General features: G+C 43.4%; 1 protein-coding gene, 3 non-coding genes and 3 pseudogenes across 7 annotated transcripts in view; 5 read left to right on the top strand and 2 right to left on the bottom strand.

Moving 5' to 3' along the window:
• LOC146502969 (uncharacterized) overlaps nucleotides 1-14,877 on the top strand; it is a 225,304-nt gene that overhangs the window by 156,307 nt on the left and 54,120 nt on the right. The gene's annotated exons all lie outside the window — the stretch shown is intronic.
• LOC146503007 (U2 spliceosomal RNA) lies at nucleotides 2,367-2,508 on the bottom strand (annotated as a pseudogene).
• LOC146503006 (U5 spliceosomal RNA) lies at nucleotides 2,703-2,815 on the bottom strand. The gene has a single exon (XR_014869001.1). It is a non-coding gene; the product is annotated as a U5 spliceosomal RNA (small nuclear RNA).
• Nucleotides 2,955-3,096, top strand: LOC146503005 (U2 spliceosomal RNA; annotated as a pseudogene).
• LOC146503004 (U2 spliceosomal RNA) lies at nucleotides 9,133-9,320 on the top strand. The gene has a single exon (XR_014869108.1). It is a non-coding gene; the product is annotated as a U2 spliceosomal RNA (small nuclear RNA).
• LOC146503003 (U5 spliceosomal RNA) lies at nucleotides 9,564-9,676 on the top strand. Its single transcript, XR_014868966.1, has one exon. It is a non-coding gene; the product is annotated as a U5 spliceosomal RNA (small nuclear RNA).
• Nucleotides 9,871-9,995, top strand: LOC146503002 (U2 spliceosomal RNA; annotated as a pseudogene).

The raw sequence follows: 14,877 nt of genomic DNA, 5'->3' as shown, positions 1-14,877 counted from the left end.
TCTCGTTCTCCTCATACTCTTCCTGTTTTAATTTATATATTACGGCCCTCGCTTTCCTCTCAAGTAATTCCTCCTGTCTCATTTTAAATTTTCCAAGTACCCTTCCTTTTTAATTCCCTCTTCCCGTATTTTCCATAACATCGATTTTTTCTATTTCTTTTTGTATTGTGTCAACTCTTTCTTTTGGACTTTTGACCTCTCTGTACAATATTCGATTGTAAACTTTTTGATTTTTTTCTTTATGTCCTCCCACCAAACCACGTTGTTACTGTATGAACTTTTCATCTCGGCCCATATCGGGAAGATTTTCATGAAGCCTTCCCTATAGGCTTTCTCTGCCGAGGACGTCGTTGTTAAACTTCCAATACCCTTTTCCAAAGTCTGGCCCTACTATCTCAAGCTCCACATCAACTGCTTGATGGTCTGTGAAGAGGGCCGGTATTGTTTTTCCCTCTATTATTTTGCACTTTTTTTCTACTAAAATGTAATCTAACCTACTCTCACCCCCTTGTGTTCTTCCAAGTATACCCCACTTGCTTTCCCAGTAACTTCCCATTACATCAATTAGTCCATATTTCTTAATGAAGGTCCTAAAGGGGAGGGAAAACTTTTCCCTTTCCAAAGAGCAATTAAAATCCCCTCCCACAATAATATCTTTCCTAGTCAAAAACAAGTATTCATTTTTTGGAAAAGGTCCTTACGTAGCCCGTGCTCCACCTGTGCATATACATTTATTATCCGACATTGAGTCCCATTTTTATCAATATCCACCACCATTACCCTCCTTGTATTACAGTAAAGCTCTCAATTATCTGAATATCCTTATTCCCACATAACACCCCAACTCCAGTCCCATGTACCCCCCCAATGCTCCAAGTAGATTCCCCTCCCCTCCATTCCTCAGTAAACAAAGCAACATCCCTCTCATCTCTCAGATGAGCTTCCTGAACCAAACAAACATCGAAATTGAAGCTCAATAAAAATTCATAAACAATTTTTCTCTTCCGGGCACTTTTTAGCCCCCTAACATTCAGGGTAATTATCCGTAGTTTTCCCATACCATAAACAAAAGCAAGTGGAGCACTAAGGGCAAAAAATATAATAATAATACTAAAGAGAAAGAAAAAAAAACAAAAAAAAAACAATGAGTCTCTTGGTATATTTTACCTGCTCTCTTGGATTCTCTAACTATCCATATTGACATGTAACAAAAGGTCTTTTATGAAAGAGTCCTCGGACTTTTCTTCGCTCTCGTCTTCCTCTTCCATATCTCCATCGCTTGTCACATCACTTAGAGGGGTATGCATGCACTCAGTCTGTGTTCCCCTCAACACATACCCCTCCACATTTCCACCCTCCTTCCAAAACCTCCTCCCTAATATCTTGATCACTTAGCTTACCATCTTCAGAGAAGGCGGCTGGACTCACCTTTCTCCTCCTTTTTAGCGGACTTTCTCCGTGGTTTTCCAACCACTTCCCATCCTTTTTGGGGTTCCTCCCCCTGCTGTACTTTCTCACCATCTTGCTCAAGACTTCTCTCTCCCTTCTCCTCACGTCGCTCCATCCCCTCCTCCACACCTTCCACCTTGTCCTCGTTAGCCTGATTTCCAGCAGCTGGTATCGGCTCCTGGGGCCTTGCTCCTACACCAGAGTCTATTTCCTCTTTGCTACGTTCTTCCCAATAAGTCCAGTCTTACCACGGCTGAATAAGGCCGTGGCTTAGTACAATCTCTCGCCATGTGCGCTTCCGAGTCACATAAGTGACATCTTCTGGGCTCCTTGCAGTTCCTCGTAATATGTCCAAGCTCGCCGCAGCTCCTACACCTCACCTGGTCACATTGTTCTGCATTATGTCCAACACTCCCGCATTTCCTGCATGCTTGGGGCTGCCCTGCGTAAACAAGGAAGCCTCTGTCCGCTCCAATAGAAAAGACTGCAGGTGGGTGGCAATATCCATCTTCACTGTTCATATCCGCCCTCAATTTGATGCGAAATTGTCTCTTTCCGGTCCATATGCCCAGACCGTCCTTTATCTTTCGTACTCCTGGGAGAACAGTAACGTATCTCCCTAGAAAGTACTGATAGTCTCTTCCGTGACCCATGGGTTATACATATGTATCGTTAAAATTCTGTAATCATTGCGATACAAAGGGGTCACCATATATCTCCGCAGTTCTTTATCTTCTTCCACAATGCTCTTCCTTCTCACTTCTTCCGTATATTCTCCTGTAGAGAAAGTCACATCATAGTGCTTACTTGCGGTGCTCTGTTGTAGGCAGAATATTTCCTCCGGCTGTATCTTCAAGGCTTCGAAAAGGATTCTCCGTCCAAAAGTTATTCTGTCATGCATTTGTGTGTCTTTCTCCATGAGTTCAAATCTCAGCGTATTTCTTGTTCCAAAAGTCTCGGAAAAACTGGCCGACGACGTCGCCATCTTTGTTTGCTTCCCGCCTCCTCTGATAAGAACAGATACTACACTTGATCTTAGCCAAAAGGCCGAGAAGCGATGGCCTCCTGCAGGTTCCTGGCTGAGCCGCCTTCTCGGGACACTTCTCGCTTGTGACGGTGCGCTCTTTCACTTGGCTCACAGGGAGGGCTCCGCTTCAAATCTCCGCCCACCCACAGTAGCTCAGAGGCCTGCGGAGCTGCCTGGAACTGCGCGCTTTCTTCTATTTCTTCTTTTGAACATCGAGGAGAGGGCCCAGCCAGACGGCAGACCCTGCCAAAAATAGGTGCAACTCCTTAGCCTCACTCTCCACGGAAGTCTTTTAGTAAAGGCGAAAGACTTGTACGTTTTGAAGAGAAGCCAGAGTTTGTGTTTCTTTGGCCTCGCAGGAAGCCGCAGTGACTCCTCGTGCCGGCTTCCGGCGTCACGGTAGGCCCTGTTTGCTTGGCTGAAGGGGCAGATCTCAGGCCCCGCCTGCTCTGAAAAAGGCCGAGAAGCGAACCTTTTCATCGCTTCTCGGCCTTTTGGCTAAGATCAAGTGTAGTATCTATTCTTATCAGAGGAGACGGGAAGCAAACAAAGATGGCGACGTCGTCGGCCAGTTTTTCCGAGACTTTTGGAACAAGAAATACGCTGAGATTTGAACTCATGGAGAAAGACACACAAATGCATGACAGAATAACTTTTGGACGGAGAATCCTTTTCGAAGCCTTGAAGATACAGCCGGAGGAAATATTCTGCCTACAACAGAGCACCGCAAGTAAGCACTATGATGTGACTTTCTCTACAGGAGAATACGCGGAAGAAGTGAGAAGGAAGAGCATTGTGGAAGAAGATAAAGAACTGCGGAGATATATGGTGACCCCTTTGTATCGCAATGATTACAGAATTTTAACGATACATATGTATAACCCATGGGTCACGGAAGAGACTATTAGGTACTTTCTAGGGAGATACGTTACTGTTCTCCCAGGAGTACGAAAGATAAAGGACGGTCTGGGCATATGGACCGGAAAGAGACAATTTCGCATCAAATTGAGGGCGGATATGAACAGTGAAGATGGATATTGCCACCCACCTGCAGTCTTTTCTATTGGAGCGGACAGAGGCTTCCTTGTTTACGCAGGGCAGCCCCAAGCATGCAGGAAATGCGGGAGTGTTGGACATAATGTGGAACAATGTGACCAGGTGAGGTGTAGAAGTTGCGGCGAGCTTGGACATATTACGAGGAACTGCAAGGAGCCCAGAAGATGTCACTTATGTGACTCGGAAGCGCACATGGCGAGAGATTGTACTAAGCCACGGCCTTATTCAGCCGTGGTAAAGACTGGACTTATTGGGGAAGAACGTAGCGAAGAGGAAATAGACTCTGGTGTAGGAGCAAGGCCCCAGGAGCCGATACCAGCTGCTGGAAATCAGGCTAACGAGGACAAGGTGGAAGGTGTGGAGGAGGGGACGGAGCGACGTGAGGAGAAGGGAGAGAGAAGTCTTGAGCAAGATGGTGAGAAAGTACAGCAGGGGGAGGAACCCCAAAAAGGTTGGGAAGTGGTTGGAAAACCACGGAGAAAGTCCGCTAAAAGGAGGAGAAAGGTGAGTCCAGCCGCCTTCTCTGAAGATGGTAAGCTAAGAGATCAAGATATTAGGGAGGAGGTTTTGGAGGAGGGTGGAAATGTGGAGGGGTATGTGTTGAGGGGAACACAGACTGAGTGCATGCATACCCCTCTAAGTGATGTGACAAGCGATGGAGATATGGAAGAGGAAGACGAGAGCGAAGAAAAGTCCGAGGACTCTTTCATAAAAGACCTTTTGTTACATGTCAATATGGATAGTTAGAGAATCCAAGAGAGCAGGTAAAATATACCAAGAGACTCATTGTTTTTTTTTTTTTGTGTTTTTTTTTCTTTCTCTTTAGTATTATTATTATATTTTTGCCCTTAGTGCTCCACTTGCTTTTTGTTTATGGTATGGGAAAACTACGGATAATTACCCTGAATGTTAGGGGGCTAAAAAGTGCCCGGAAGAGAAAAATTGTTTATGAATTTTTATTGAGCTACAATTTCGATGTTTGTTTGGTTCAGGAAGCTCATCTGAGAGATGAGAGGGATGTTGCTTTGTTTACTGAGGAATGGAGGGGAGGGGAAGCTACTTGGAGCATTGGGGGGGTACATGGGACTGGAGTTGGGGTGTTATGTGGGAATAAGGATATTCGGATAATTGAGAGCTTTACTGTTATACAAGGAAGGGTAATGGTGGTGGATATTGATAAAAATGGGACTCAATGTCGGATAATAAATGTATATGCACAGGTGGAGCACGGGCTACGTAAGGACCTTTTCCAAAAAATGGATACTTGTTTTTTGACTAGGAAAGATATTATTGTGGGAGGGGATTTTAATTGCTCTTTGGAAAGGGAAAAGTTTTCCCTCCCCTTTAGGACCTTCATTAAGAAATATGGACTAATTGACGTAATGGGGAAGTTACTGGGAAAGCAAGTGGGGTATACTTGGAAGAACACAAGGGGGGTGAAGAGTAGGTTAGATTACATTTTAGTAGAAAAAAAGTGCAAAATAATAGAGGGAAAAACAATACCGGCCCTCTTCACAGACCATCAAGCAGTTGATGTGGAGCTTGAGATAGTAGGGCCAGACTTTGGAAAAGGGTATTGGAAGTTTAACAACGACGTCCTCGCAGAGAAAGCCTATAGGGAAGGCTTCATGAAAATCTTCCCGATATGGGCCGAGATGAAAAAGTTTATACAGTAACAACGTGGTTTGGTGGGAGGACATAAAGAAAAAAATCAAAAAGTTTACAATCAAATATTGTACAGAGAGGTCAAAAGTCCAAAAGAAAGAGTTCGACACAATACAAAAAGAAATAGAAAAAATCTATATTATGGAAAATACGGGAAGGGGAATTAAAAAGGAAGGGTACTTGGAAAATTTAAAAATGAGACAGGAGGAATTACTTGAGAGGAAAGCGAGGGCCGTAATATATAAATTAAAACAGGAAGAGTATGAGGAGAACGAGAAGTGCTCCTCATACTTTTTTAGCAAAATGAAGACTAGGGATAAGAGGGGGGTTATAACGGAACTGGAGAGGGATGGAAAGGTGATAAGGGGGAAAGATGATTTGTTAAGAACGGCGGAAGAATATTATGGAAAATTGTTTACAAAGGAGAGCTTGGATGAGGGGAAGGGGGAGGTTTTTATAAGATCGCTAAGGAGAACGCTACCCGAAGAAGAAAATGGAAAGCTGGGGGGGGAATTGACAGTAGGGGAGGTGTATAATGTGGTAACGGCAATGAAGGCCAATAAGGTGCCCGGCATAGATGGCCTAACAAAAGAATTTTACGTGGCGTTTTGGGATATGGTGGGGATCCACCTTTTGGAGGTTTTTAAGGAAATCATGGAGGGAGGAGAGATGCCGGAAAGCATGAAAACGGGAGTGGTGGCTATTCTGTTTAAGAAAGGAAACCCGAACCAACTAGACAATTACAGGCCACTAACTATGCTGTGCGTGGACTATAAAATACTGAGTAAGGTTCTGGCGAATAGGCTAGCAGGAGTCATGTCACACATAGTGGAAATGGACCAAACTTGTGGGGTACAGGGGAGGCAAATCACATGGAACTTACATCTACACAGGGATGTACTCACATATGTAAAGGAGAGAAACATTGCTGCAATATGTGTTAGCCTGGATCAGCAGAAAGCTTTCGATAGAGTAGACCACGCTTTTTTGTGGAAGGTTATGGAGGGGCTGGGTCTAGGAGGAGCCATTACAAAATGGGTAAAGGTTTTATATAAGGGAATAAATTCAAAAATCAAAATTAATGGGCATTTAACGGATAAAGTGCAACAAACAAGAGGATTGCGGCAAGGGTGCCCGCTCTCTGTGGTGCTGTTTGTTTTATACGCAGAACCTCTTGCTTGTGCAATAAGGGTGAGCCACATTGTTAAAGGGATAACGTTGCCCCGGGGCGAGAGCTTAAAAATATCACAATACGCGGATGACACAATATTATACTTGGCAGACGATGAAAGCTTAAGGGGAGTGATAGACATTCTATATGATTATGAAAAAGCTACTGGATCGAGAATAAACAAGGAGAAGACTAGGTACAAATACCTTGGGAAGTGGGAGGGGAGGAAGGACAAGATCTGTGATTATATGTTGTGCGAAGGCCCTATGGACGTATTAGGAATTTCTTTTGGGAATGGGGAGGGGGATGCATTGTGTAATTGGAAAAAGAAGATGACTGTAGTCGAAAAAAACCTGGGATTATGGAAGACAAGAAAACTTTCCGTTTCAGGGAAAGTGTTGGTTGTAAAGGCCGATGTATTGCCAAAGCTGCTACATTTGGCCTACGTCTTTCCGATGCCGCAGAAGTATAGAGCTCAACTAATGAGGGGAATATTTAATTTTATATGGGGGGGCTATGAATATGTGAAAAGGGCGCTAATGTATCAGGAAATAGCAGATGGTGGGAGGGATGTGCCAAACGTTCCTCTGAAGCTGGATGCAATATTCTATAGCAATGTATGTATACTCTTGAAAAAGACATATATACACAAATGCCAAATCCTGATATGGTTTTGGCTGTCTATACCATACCGGTTTCTAATAGGGTGGGATAATAAAGGCCCTAAAGCTGAGACTAGGCCGGAGTACTTCCAGCGAATGGTAAAGTGGGGGAGGAGATATACGGAATGTAAAGATGAGGATACAGTGATAAATCATAAGTTACTATATAGGAAACTGGTACAGAAACTCAATGTCAATCCAGTAATGGTGAGCTCTGAAGTGTGGGTACGGGCCCAGGACAAGAGTTTTAAGAACGGGCTTAAAGATTTTACAGTTTTTTCTGAATGCTTAAACCCTAACTGTGATTCTTATAGCACAATTCCTAAAACTATTAACACTTATAGCAAAACCACTCACTGAGTTTGCAAAACTAAAAGCACAAACACTGCTTTGCACTCAGTTTGCAATTTTGTAACACACACTTTGCAAAACTGTAGGCACAACTCACTGCTTACACTCAATTACCAAATTTCCAACACACTCCTAGCAAAATTATACACATGTATGGCTATCATTAACACTATTTTGCCAACTGTCTGGCACACTTTCAGATGTGAAAACTGTTTTAGATAATTAGTCCACTTTGCAATCAGCCTAAGCACTATAAACAGGCCACAGGTAAGCTGTCCTATGTGGAGTACAATGGAAGGAGCAGTAAGAGTGAGAAGAGTGAGAATCAGAGGAGGCCGAGGGAGAGGACGTGGAGGTGAAGAAGTTGGAGGAAGAGGACGTGGAGGTGAAGAAGCAAGAGGGTTAGAGGAAGTTAGAGGAAGAGGACAAAGAGGAGCAAGAAGAGGACGAGGAGGGGAAAGAGGAAGGGTAAGAAGAGTAAGAAACAGAATAACTGATGACATCAGGGCTACAATAGTGGACCATGTCATCAACCATGGGATGACCCTGAGGGAAGCTGGCCAACGGGTTCAGCCTAAACTGAGCCGCTACACTGTGGCAAGCATCATTAGGACATTTCGAAATGAGAATCGGTAAGTACTTTGTAGCACTGCCATACTCTAATGAGAAACACAACAGTACCATACATGCAAAAATACTGAAATTGTTACTTTACAGAATTGCTAGACGTCCAGATGTTGGGGGCAGAGGCAGAATGTTCAATTGACATCTGTACACAGAGAAAGCAAAAGCCAGATGTGTTTTGTATTCATACCATCAGTGTGCAGTTGGCGCATTGTGTGCTTAGTAGATGATGGCTTGTGTGTACTGTTTGATACGAAAACACCATTTTTACGAAGGTGTGAAGAGTTAATCTAGCTGTGTTCGCTTTTGCAAGAGAACTACAATGTTTTGATAATTGGGTGACAGGTTTTCTTATTTGTGTGTAGAGTTTGCAAAAATAGCCAATAGTTACAAAAAATGTGCTTAAGCAATCAGAAAAAACTGTAATTGGTTGCACTTGCATAGAAGGCTACCAGTCAGGGTCACAATGTATGCCCACAATTTGGGGAAGCAAAAAGTCTGTCCAAGGAAAAACTGTATGGAAGATGAAACAATTGAACATGTATTATGGGGATGTGAATATGCAAAAAAGGTGTGGGATGGGGTGAAAGAGAGTTATAAGTGCTTGGAGAATGTGACATATGATGAAATCACTTCGTTTGGGGTTAAAGGAGTGGGAAAAGAACAAAATAAAATAATTTGTATGCTGATATCAATTGTAAACTTAAATTATGGAAAGCAAGGCAGGGAAATATAACCGGAGTGTATAAATGGAGAGAGATAGGAACAGTTAAGGCAATAGAGAAAGAATTTGAAAGTATATACTGGCATGAATTAGAAAAGTGGGGAAGTGATACAATTAAGGATAGGTGGAAAACCATCTTTTTAAAACCACCAAAAAAAAGGTGGTGAGTGATAAGGAGCGAGATAATAGAAAGGCGATTGTTTCTTCAGTTTCTGGTCTTTCATTTTGTGGGATTTTCTTGTTGTTCAACTTCTCTTCTCTTTCTGTAGGATGTTTATTTAGATGTAAAGAAATGAAGGTATGACATTGATTTGGGAAGTAATATGTTAAGATGTATGAGAAATGTGAAATGTAAATGTAAAGGATGGAAATGTTGTGGAAAGTAAATAAAAAAAGGAAAAAAATCTGTTCTTTAAAAAAAAAAAAAAAAAAAAAAAATCTGTTCTTATCAGTTTAATATCTGATACGCCCCCGATTCGGGGGCAACGTATTAAACGCATTTTTAGAACAGGGAGCCGAACAAGGGGCTCCCTCCGTTCGCTCCACGCATCGACCCGGTATTGCAGCGCCTCCGGGAATGGTGCCCCCTTTGCTGACTTTGTGCAAAAGCAAAAAAGCCAAACAAAGTAAGGTCTGCCAAGCCAAGAGCCAGAAAGCAGCCTGAAGCCGCGAACGTGCTCCTCTCCAGTCACCCCTCTCCTGTCAAAGTCGAACTCTGGAGCAGAGCAGGCGGGGCCTGAGATCTGCCCCTTCAGCCAAGCAAACAGGGCCTACCGTGACGCCGGAAGCCGGCACGAGGAGTCACTGCGGCTTCCTGCGAGGCCAGAGAAACACACACTCTGGCTTCTCTTCAAAACGTACAAGTCTTTTGCCTTTTACTAAAGACTTCCGTGGAGAGTGAGGCTAAGAAGTTGCACCTATTTTTGGCAGGGTCTGCCGTCTGGCTGGGCCCTCTCCTCGATGTTCAAAAGAAGAATTAGAAGAAAGCGCGCAGTTCCAGGCAGCTCCGCAGGCCTCTGAGCTACTGTGGGTGGGCGGAGATTTGAAGCGGAGCCCTCCCTGTGAGCCAGGTGAAAGAGCGCACCGTCACAAGCGAGAAGTGTCCCGAGAAGGCGGCTCAGCCAGGAACCTGCAGGAGGCCATCGCTTCTCGGCCTTTTGGCTAAGATCAAGTGTAGTATCTGTTCTTATCTGAGAAGCACAATGGCGACCTGGTCGGCCAGCTATACGCAGACTGAAAGAGGAGATGGCACGAGGAACACCTTAAGATTTGCTCTAAAAGACAAAGATGCAGCTTTCCAGGATCGAATAACTTTTGGGAGGAGGATTTTGTTTGATGCTTTGCAGATTCAGCCCGAGGAGATCTACTGCTTGCAACAGAGTATAACCAACAAGTACTACGATGTGACGCTAACTACGAAAGACACAGCGGAAGAAGCAAGGAGAAAAGCTCACCTGACGTCAAATGAAGAACTAAAAAGGTACATGGTCACCCCTTTATATAGAAGTGACTATAGTATCCTAACTGTACACATGTATAACCCATGGGTTTCAGAAGAGACTATAAGATGTTTTTTGGGAAGACACGTAAAGGTCTTACCTGGAGTAAGAATAATAAAAGATGGTCTGGGCTTGTGGACCGGCAAAAGACAATTCCGCGTCAAAATGGAGGAAGACCCGAATAGTGAAGACGGCTATCGACATCCTCCGGCAGTTTTTTCTATCGGGGCGGACAGAGGCTTCCTCATCTACGCGGGCCAACCTCTGGTTTGCAGAAGATGTGGCGGTAAAGGCCATGAAGCCGCTAATTGCAATCAGGTGAGGTGCCGAAATTGCAATGAAACGGGACATAGCACAAGAGACTGCACTGTACTAAAGAAATGTCATTTATGTGAGTCAGAGGAGCACATGGCAAGAGATTGCACAAAGCCCAGGTCATACGCTGCAGTAGTGGTGGGGCCGGTGGGCCAAGAGAAGGAAACTGGACATGACAAATTAGGAACACCTTTGTTAATGCAGGAGACTCCTGCAGGTGAGAGAAATGAGGCTGACGAGGAAGAAGAAGTTTCTGAGAGAATGATAGAGGTTCCTTTGTTAGATACAGAGGACAGGAATAAGGAAGGATCCTTCGCTACGAGTGAGGACATGACGGAGCAACCGTGGAGAGAGGTTAGGAAAGCAGGAAGAAAGAAGGCGAAAAGAAGGAAAAGGCAGGTTTCGGCCACTCCGCCAGAAGATAGCAATGAGGAAAAATTGGAGACTGCGCCTTTCGGTGTGGAGGGAGAAAGGCGTGCTCCAAAAGGAACTCAAACGGAGTGTACCCACACTCCTTTGAGCACCACGATAAGTGAAAATGATTCCGACGATGGGAGTGAAAATGAAAGTAACGCTGAAAGTTCTCTGATACGAACATTATTTTCTCAGGAAAGTTTGGGGAAGTAGCCCTTACCATTAAATGGATAAGATGAAAATAATGACTTTAAATGTCAGAGGACTGAGGAATGCAAAGAAAAGGGGAGCTGTGTATGAATTTTTAATTACTTGCGACTTTGATATATGTTTAATCCAGGAAGCCCACTTAAGAGACGAGGCCGACGCTCTGCTCTTCACGAAGGAGTGGGTAGGAGGCGAAGCAGCATGGAGCGTGGGGAGCGTACATGGATCAGGGGTGGGAGTTTTGTGTGGGAGGAAAAGCATCCAAATCATAGACACGTTCTCTGTAATCCAGGGTAGAGTGATGGTAGTGGACATTAAGAAGGCTGGATTTCAATGTCGCGTGGTTAATATTTATGCACACGCAGAACCACGGGCCCGTAGAGAACTCTTTGCTGGTTTGGATATATGTTTTATGACGAGCAAAGTGATTATCGTGGGAGGAGACTTAAATTGCTCGCTAGACAAGGATGGTGGATCGTCCCTGCTCAGAGATTTTATGGCAAAGTACAGTTTGGCGGATACTATGGGAAAGATATTAGGCAAACAGGTCGGTTATACATGGGAAAATAGTCGAGGAATGAGGAGCAGATTAGATTATATATTAGTAGGAGATAAGGAGAAGGTAACGGGAGGGGGGACAATTTTTGCCCCTTTTACAGACCATAAAGCAATTTGGGTAATGGTAATTTCCGGAGGAGCAGTTTTTGGTAAGGCATATTGGAAATTGAATAATGACGTCTTGGCAGAATATGAGTATAGGGAAAGATTTAGAGAAATCTTCGGAAGTTGGGTGGAAATGAAAGGGTTGTATGAGGACAGAGTGAGGTGGTGGGAAGAAACGAAAAAGAGAATAAAAACGTTTTCAATTGCTTATAGCACACAGAGAGCGCAGGCTTCCAAAGAGGTTTTCAAGAAGCTCCAGGAAAAGATTGCAGGGATAGAAGCTCAGAGGAATAACAACAAAAACGGGGGAGCGAGTGAGGAATTGAATGTATTATTGAAGAAACAGGAGGATTTGTTCCAGAATAGAGCGAAAACAAGAATGTTTAAATTTATGCAGGAGGAGCATATGCGACAGGAGAAGTGCTCGGCCTATTTTTTCGCTCATATGAAAAAGAGAGAGGAAAAAGGGGCAATTATGGAGTTGGAAAGTGATGGGAAATTGGTTACCGGGCGGGATAACTTATTGAAGGTGGTAGAAGAGTACTATAGATCATTGTTTGGCGTGGAAAAAGTAGATGAAGATGCCCAAGAAATAATCTTGGGATTTCTGGAAGAGAGGCTATCAGAGGACGAAAGGAAGATATTGGAAAGGAGTATAACAAATCACGAACTATACGAGGCGACAAAGACAATGAAGAATAACAAGGTACCTGGGATAGACGGACTTACGAAGGAGTTTTATATCACATTTTGGGATCTCATTGGAGACCACTTGTTGGAGGTATTTAATGAAATGTGTGAAAAGGGTAGAATGCCAAAGAGTATGAGGACAGGAGTGATAAGTCTAATACATAAGAAAGGTTCACCTGCAGCGCTTTCAAACTATAGGCCTCTCTCAATGGTCTGCGTGGACTATAAAATCCTGAGTAGAACCCTAGCAAGACGTCTGGCCCGAGTTATGCCTGCTATTATAAATGCAGACCAGACATGTGGGGTGAAGGGCAGACAGATTGGTTGGAATTTACAACTACATAGAGATGTGCTTATGTACATAGAAGAGAGGAACTTGACATCAATATGTGTGACACTTGATCAGGAAAAAGCCTTCGATAGGGTCAACCACGATTTCCTGTGGAGGGTGATGAGAACTTTTGATATAGGGGGAAAATTTTTGAACTGGATAAGTATGATGTATACTGACATAATTTGCAAGGTAAAGATAAACGGATACTTAACAGAGGAAGTGCAACAGAAGAGAGGGCTACGGCAGGGTTGTCCCCTGTCCGCCCTACTCTATGTCATATACGTAGAACCGTTAGCATGCGCAATAAGGGGAAATGAGAAAATCAGAGGGGTGGTTTTGCCAGGGGGGGAGGTGCTGAAAATCTCGCAGTACGCAGATGATACAGTACTCTATCTGGAAGATGATGGGAGTGTGAGGGAGACGATGCAAACAATACAGACCTTTGAGAGTGCGGCGGGGTCAAAGGTTAATAAGGAAAAATCAAAATACAAATATTTGGGAAGATGGGCAGGTAGGAGAGAGATGCTCTGTGGGCTCTCGTTGTGTGAAGGGCCCATGCGGGTTTTGGGCATTGATTTTGGGAACCCTGGGGGGGACGCAAATCATAATTGGGACTTGAAGATGGCAAAAGTCACAAAGAAATTGGGGATGTGGTCCAAAAGAAAGCTCACTATAACTGGCAAGGTTTTGGCCGTAAAAGCTGACATCTTACCTGCCCTACTCCATTTGGCATATGTCTTCCCAATGCCACAGACTCATAGGAAGGTGCTAACACGGGGAATTTTTAAATTAATTTGGGGGGGGTATGAATACGTAAAAAGAACAACGATGTATCAGACAATACAAAAAGGTGGGAGGGATGTCCCATGCATCCCCTTGAAATTGGACGTGATGTATTATAGCAATATCTGTAATCTATTGAATAGGCCCAATATACACAAATGTCAAGTTTTGATCCGCTTTTGGTTATCTGGTCCCATGAGACAATTGATCGAGTGGGACAATAGAGTGCCGAGGGCGGAAAGCAGGCCAGAACATTATTCAAGGATGATTAAATGGCGAGAGAAGCACCAGGAATATAAGGACAAGGACCTAATGTTGAATCACAAAAAACTGTATAGAACTTTGGTGCAGAAAACCCACACCCAAAACATATGGGTGCAGGAGGAGGTATGGAAACGAGCCCAAAAAAAGGAACTGAGCAACGGGTGCAGGGACCTTAATTGGTTGCTGCTGCATAAAAAAATACCAGTAAGGTCAATAATGTATGCACATAGATTGTGTGACAATAAGAACTGCCCGAGAAGCACATGTCAAAGAGAAGAAACAATAGAGCATGTAATGTGGGGATGTCCTTTCGCGGGAGAAGTGTGGGGCGAAATGCAGAGGCAGTATGATTGTTTAAAAGGAATCTTGTACAATGAAGTAATGTCCCTTACGGGGTGGGAGAAGGGAAGCAATCGAAAAGAAAAGTCTCTTTTACTAGTGTCTTTGGTGAAACTATATTTGTGGAAGGCTCGGCAAGGGTATATTCTGGGGTCATATAAATGGACAGTTATGGGCACATGTAGGTTGGTAGAGAAAGAAATAGAAAAAGTATGGCATTTTGAGATATTGAAGTGGGGGTGGGATGCAATCAAAGACAGGTGGAAAACCATTTTTCAGAAGCCACCTAATTTTGGAGACTAAGTGGGGAAAGGTTTTTATTTTGTTTTGAGAGCAATATACAGTAAGACTAGTTTTAGAGTCAAAAAAAAAAAAAAAAAAAAAGGATGGGAAAATATGTTAATGTGGTTGCCAATCGAGAAGATGCGATGTAACTTTGGCATGTTGTGTAAATGAATGTGTGTTTTTCCATTTAAAAAAAAAAAAAAAAAAAAAAAAAAAAAAATCCTGATTAATCATTTTGCTATTTGGATATTACAGCACCTGCAGAAAGGACAACTGAATAACCTGATCAATGGGGAGAGAAAACGTTTTCTTCTGTTTAAAATACGCTTGTCCTCTGTTCTATCAGAAGTGATGT

The sequence above is a fragment of the Neolamprologus multifasciatus genome, chromosome 14 (genome assembly GCF_963576455.1).
Source record: "Neolamprologus multifasciatus chromosome 14, fNeoMul1.2, whole genome shotgun sequence".
In the NCBI taxonomy this organism is placed as follows: domain Eukaryota; kingdom Metazoa; phylum Chordata; class Actinopteri; order Cichliformes; family Cichlidae; genus Neolamprologus; species Neolamprologus multifasciatus.
The sequence above is the reverse complement of the archived record's forward strand: the minus strand, read 5'-3'. Positions and strand labels throughout refer to the sequence as shown.